Source organism: Triticum dicoccoides, chromosome 5A (assembly GCF_002162155.2).
Source record: "Triticum dicoccoides isolate Atlit2015 ecotype Zavitan chromosome 5A, WEW_v2.0, whole genome shotgun sequence".
Taxonomy (NCBI): Eukaryota; Viridiplantae; Streptophyta; class Magnoliopsida; order Poales; family Poaceae; genus Triticum; species Triticum dicoccoides.
This window is the reverse complement of record NC_041388.1, coordinates 46,350,375-46,357,453: the sequence shown is the minus strand read 5'-3', so window position 1 is coordinate 46,357,453 and position 7,079 is coordinate 46,350,375.

Here is a 7,079-nt window from a genome sequence, read left to right as displayed (position 1 = left end):
TAACACCAATATAAATAAATAATGAGTTCATTACAGTATCTTGAAGTGGTCTTTTGTTTTCTTTCGCTAACGGAGCTCACGAGATTTACTACTTTGAGTTTTGTTTTGTGAAGTTTTCAAGTTTTGGGTAAAGATTTGATGGATTATGGAATAAGGAGTTGCAAGAGCCTAAGATTGGGGATGCCCATGGCACCCCCAAGATAATCTAAAGACACCTAAAATCCAAAGCTTGGGGATGCCCCGGAAGGCATCCCCTCTTTCGTCTACTTCTATCGGTAACTTTACTTGGAGCTATATTTTTATTCACCACATGATATGTGTTTTGCTTGGAGCGTCTTGTATGATTTGAGTCTTTATTTGTTAGTTTACCACAATCATCCTTGCTGTACACACTGTTTGAGAGATCCATACATGATTTGGAATTTGTTAGAATACTCTATGTGCTTCGCTTATATCTTTTGAGTTATATAGTTTTGCTCTAGTACTTCACTTATATCTTTTAGAGCACAGTGGTGGATTTGTTTTATAGAAACTATTGATCTCTCATGTTTCACTTAGATTATTTTGAGAGTCTTAAATAGCATGGTAATTCACTTAAAAATCCTTATATGCTAGGTATACAAGATTAATAATAAAATTCTCTATTGAGTGTGTTGAATACCATGAGAAGTTTGATGCTTGATAATTGTTTTGAGATATGAAGATGGTGATATTAAAGTTGTGCTAGTTGAGTAGTTGTGAATTTGAGAAATACTTGTGTTAAAGTTTGTGATTCCCGTAGCATGCACGTATGATGAACCGTTATGTGATGAAGTCGGAGCATGATTTATTTATTGATTGTCTTCCTTATGAGTGGCGGTCGGGGACGAGCGATGGTCTTTTCCTACCAATCTACCCCCTAGGAGCATGCGCGTAATACTTTGCTTTGATAACTTGTAATTTTTGCAATAAGTATATGAGTTCTTTATGACTAATGTTGAGTCCATGGATTATACGCACTTTTCTTCCTTCCACCATTGCTAGCCTCTCTAATATCGCGCACCTTTCGCCGGTATCACGCACCCACCATATACTTTCCTCAAAACAGCCACCATACCTACCTATTATGGCATTTCCATAGCCATTCCGAGATATATTGTCATGCAAGTTTCCATCGTTCCGTTTATTATGACACACTCCATCATTGTCATATTGCTTATCATGATCATGTAGTTGACATCGTATTTGTGGCAAAGCCACCATTCATAATTCTTTCATACATGTCACTCATGAGTCATTGCATATCCCGGTACACCGTTGGAGGCATTCATATAGTCATATTTTGTTTTAAGTATCGAGTTGTAATTGTTGAGTTGTAAGAAAATAAAAGTGTGATGATCATCATTATTAGAGCATTGTCCCAGTGAGGAAAGGATGATGGAGACTATGATTCCCCCACAAGTCGGGATGAGACTCCGGACGAAAAATAAAAAAAGAAAAGAGGCCATAAAAAAAGAGAAAAGACCCAAATAAAAAATGAGAGAAAAAGAGAGAAGGGGCAATGCTACTATCCTTTTACCACACTTGTGCTTCAAAGTAGCACCATGATATTCATGATAGAGAGTCTCTCATTTCGTTACTTTCGTATACTAGTGGGAATTTTTCATTATAGAACTTGACTTGTATATTCCAATGATGGGCTTCCTTAAAATGCCCTAGGTCTTCATGAGCAAGCAAGTTGGATGCACACCCACTTAGTTTCTTCTTTGAGCTTTCATATACTTATAGCTCTAGTGCATCTGTTGCATGGCAATCCCTACTCACTCACATTGATATCTATTGATGGGCATCTCCATAGCCCGTTGATACACCTAGTTGATGTGAGACTATCTTCTCCCTTTTTGTCTTCTCCACAACCACCATTCTATTCCACCTATAGTGCTATATCCATGGCTCACGCTCATGTATTGCATGAAGATTCAAAAAGTTTTGAGAATGTCAAAAGTATGAAACAATTGCTTGGCTTGTCATCGGGGTTGTGCATAATTTAAATACTTTGTGTGGTGAAGATAGAGCATAGCCAGACTATATGATTTTGTAGGGATAACTTTCTTTAGCCATGTTATTTTGAGAAGACATGACTGCTTTGTTAGTATGCTTGAAGTATTATTATTTTTATGTCAATATGAACTTTTATCTTGAATCTTTCGGATCTGAATATTCATACCACAATTAAGAAGAATTACATTGAAATTATGCCAAGTAGCATTCCACATCAAAAATTCTGTTTTTATCATTTACCTATTCGAGGACGAGCATGAATTAAGCTTGGGGATGCTTGATACGTCTCCAACGTATCTATAATTTTTGATTGCTCCATGCTATATTATCTACTGTTTTGGACATTATTGGGCTTTATTATCCATTTTTATATTATTTTTGGGACTAACCTATTAACCAGAGGCCCAGCCCAGAATTGTTGTTTTTTGTGCCTATTTTAGGGTTTCGAAGAAAAGGAATATCAAACGGAGTCCAAACGGAATGAAACCTTCAGGAATGTGATTTTCTCACCGAACATGATCCAGGAGACTTGGACCCCACGTCAAGAAACAAAGGAGGAGGCCACGAGGTAGGGGGCGCGCCCTCCACCCTCGTGGGCCCCCTTTTGCTCCACCGACGTACTCCTTCCTCCTATATATACCTACGTACCCCCAAACGATCAGATACGGAGCCAAAACACTAATTCCACCGCCGTAACTTCCTGTATCCACGAGATCCCGTCTTGGGCCCTGTTCCGGAGCTCCGCCGGAGGGGGCATCCATCACGGAGGGCTTCTACATCAACACCATAGCCTCTCCGATGAAGTGTGAGTAGTTTACCTCAGACCTTCGGGTCCATAGTTATTAGCTAGATGGCTTCTTCTCTCTTTTTGGATCTCAATACAATGTTCTCCCCCCTCTCTTGTGGAGATCTATTCGATGTAATCTTCTTTTTGCGGTGCGTTTGTTGAGACCGATGAATTGTGGGTTTATGATCAAGATTATCTATGAACAATATTTGAATCTTCTCTGAATTATTTTATGTATGATTGGTTATCTTTCCAAGTCTCTTCGAATTATCAGTTTGGTTTGGCCTACTAGATTGATCTTTCTTGCAATGGGAGAAGTGCTTAGTTTTGGGTTCAATCTTGCGGTGTCCTTTCCCAGTGACAGTAGGGGCAGCAAGGCACGTATTTTATTGTTGCCATCAAGGATAACAAGATGGGGTTTTTATCATATTGCATGAATTTATCCCTCTACATCATGTCATCTTGCTTAAGGCGTTACTCTATTTTCATGAACTTAATACTCTAGATGCATGCTGGATAGCGGTCGATGAGTGGAGTAATAGTAGTAGATGCAGGCAGGAGTTGGTCTACTTGTCTTGGACGTGATGCCTATATGCATGATCATACCTAGATATTCTCATAACTATGCTGAATTCTGTCAATTGCTCAACAGTAATTCGTTCACCCACCGTAGAATACTTATGCTCTTGAGAGAAGCCACTAGTGAAACCTATGGCCCCCGGGTCTATCTTCATCATATTAATCTTCCAATACTTAGTTATTTCCTTTGCTTTTTTACTTTGCCTTTATTTTACTTTGCATCTTTATCACAAAAGTACCAAAAAATTATCTTATCATATCTATCAGATCTCACTCTCGTAAGTGACCGTGAAGGGATTGACAACCCCTTATCGCGTTGGTTGCGAGGAGTTATTTGTTTTGTGTAGGTACTAGGGACGTGCGCGCAACCTCCTACTGGATTGATACCTTGGTTCTCAAAAACTAAGGGAAATACTTACGCTACTTTGCTGCATCATCCTTTCCTCTTCGAGGAAATCCAACGCAGTGCTCAAGAGGTAGCAAGGGGGCACCGCACACGGCTAAGGGATCAATGATCAACTTGTGTGTCTATGGGGTGCCCCCTCCTCCGTATATAAATGAGTGGAGGAGGGGGAGGGCCGACCCTCTATGGCGCGCCCTGGAGGTGTCCTATTCCCTCCGGGAGTAGGATTCCCCCCTTCCCTAGTTGGACTAGGAGAGAAGGAAGAGGAAGAGAGGGAGGAAGGAAAGGGGGCGCCGCCCCCCTTCCTAGTCCAATTCAGACTAAAGGGGGAGGGGGCGCGCGGCCTACCCTAGCTGCCTCTCTCTCTCCCCACTAAAGCCCATTAGGGCCCATATACTCCCTGGGGGGTTCCGGTAACCCCCCGGTACTCCGGTGTATGCTCGAACTCACTTGGAACCTTTCCGATGTCCAAACATAGGCTTCCAATATATCGATCTTTATGTCTCGACCATTTCGAGACTCCTCGTCATGACCGTGATCATATCCAGCACTCCGAACAACCTTCGGTTCATCAAAACATAGAAAATCATAATACTGATCGTCACCGAATGTTAAGCGTGCGAACCCTACGGGTTCGAGAACTATGTCAACATGACCGAGACACGTCTCCGGTCAATAACCAATAGCGGAACCTGGATGTTCATATTGGCTCCCACATATTCTACGAAGATCTTTATCGGTCAAACCGCATAACGATATACGTTGTTCCCTTTGTCATCGGTATGTTACTTGCCCGAGATTCGATCATTGGTATCTCAATACCTAGTTCAATCTCGTTACCGGCAAGTCTCCTTACTCGTTCCGTAATGCATAATCCCGCAACTAACTCATTAGTCACATTGCTTGCAAGGCTTATATTGATGAGCATTACCGAGAGGGCCCAAAGATACCTCTCCGACAATCAGAGTGACAAATCCTAATCTCGATCTATGACAACTCAACAAACACCATCGGAGACACCTATAGAGCACCTTTATAATCACCCAGTTACGTTGTGACATTTGGTAGCACACTAAGTGTTCCTCTGGTATTCGGGAGTTGCATAATCTCATAGTTAAAGGGACATGTATAAGTTATGAAGAAAGTAGTAGCAACAAACCAAACGATCATCGTGCTAAGCTAACGGATGGGTCAAGTCAATCACATCATTCTCTAATGACGTGACCCCGTTAATCAAATGACAACTCTTTGTCCATGGCTAGGAAACTTAACCATCTTTGATTAACGAGCTAGTCAAGTAGAGGCATACTAGTGACACTCAGTTTGTCTATGTATTCACACATGTACTAAGTTTTCGGTTAATACAATTATAGCATGAATAATAAATATTTATTATGATATAAAGAAATATAAATAACAACTTTATTATTGCCTCTAGGGCATATTTCCTTCACTAGATGTGTTCCAAGTTTGATTGGCACATCATGCATCCTGACCCTCGGCCATTACGTCATCCATCCTGACCCCCGCCCTATGGCCTATCAGAAGCAACACCCCAATAGTGTTTTCGCTCGACTGAACTATTTTCACTTCTGAAAGAGACCCACAATTTCACTAAACCATGTAAAGAGAGAGATGACGGGTCAACCTTGGAAAATATATGATATAACAAGTAAATGCCGATATTTCTGATTTATGTGCTCGGATAATTATCTTAATAGAGATGACGGGTCAACCTTGGAAAATATATGATATAACAAGTAAATGCCGATATTTCTGATTTATGTGCTCGGATAATTATCTAAATAGTATGTGGCATATGTATTTAGATATAAAAATTTATTAAAATACAATGTGATATCAGGGGGGGGGGGGCACTAGCCCCTGCCTCTAACTTAAGGTGGTGGGTGCTAGGCTTCTCTAGCCTTAACTTATCTAGCATTTCATGAAATTCAACCATGCACATAACTAGGATTTCATGAAATTCAACCATGCACATAACTAGGATTTCAACAGAGAAATATTTACAGGAGAAGGTAAATCTTTTCTGATTGACACTAGATCAGGAAGCCCACGAACCATGGTTTAGGAAGAAAGATGATACAGGTGTGAAATAATTTAAGGATGCAAATAATGTCAAAATCACATAACTAGCACAATGGCATGTTTCTCATGGCTCACAATTGTTGATGAACCTAGAAAGGCCGTCTACCATGATGGCGGTTGCAGTGAAAAGAGTTGCTCCTATGATTTTTAAAGAAATAACACAGTAGCTCAAATAGATTATTATGAAACAAAAAACAGAGAACATTATATATGTGCACTTACCCCATCTCCAACAATAACAAAATTGATCGAGTAGAGGATGTCGTAGATGATGATGTCTACTACACAACCTTCTTCTTGTAGATGTTGTTGGGCCTCCAAGTGCAGAGGTTTGTAGGACAGTAGAAAATTTCCCTCAAGTGGATGACCTAACGTTTATCAATCCGTAGGAGGCGTAGGATGAAGATGGTCTCTCTCAAGCAACCCTGCAACCAATAAGAAAGAGTCTCTTGTGTCCCCAACACACCCAATACAATGGTAAATTGTATAGGTGCACTAGTTCGGCGAAGAGACGGTGATACAGTGCAATATGGATGGTATATAAAGGTTTTTTAATCTGAAATTATAAAAATAGCAAGGTAACTAATGATAAAAGTGAGCGTAAACGGTATTGCAATGTGTTGAAACAAGGCCTAGGGTTCATACTTTGTCACATCCCTAGTTCTGACAATGCCTAGTGCATGCATTAGAGTGTTGCATCATGTTTAAATTTCATTTAAATTTGAAATGGGGATTGTTGAAACCCTAGCACCAAATGAAATTTAACTAGATTCAATAAAAATATTTTCAATAACCCAGAATGCCCTTTGGAAATGTTCATAATTTCTGTTAAAGGTGAAAACCTCTTCCAAAAAAATGATGAACATATTTATAGGCTATTCCTGGATTTTTGAATTAAATTATATAGTGTTTGCAATTGGGCATTTAATTGCTAATAATATTTTAAATGCTCAAATAATCACAAACTGAAATGTTTACTGTTGGAAATATTCCAAACAGTGGCCACAGTCAGTTGCATGATTTTTGGAAATGCTCTGGCATTTTTAATAAATCCAAACACAATTACAGAAAATAGAAAACAGTAACTAAAATAGAAATAAAAGAAAAAGAACAGAGACTACCTGGCCTCACCCGTGCAGCCCACCAGCCGGCCCAGCTTCCCCC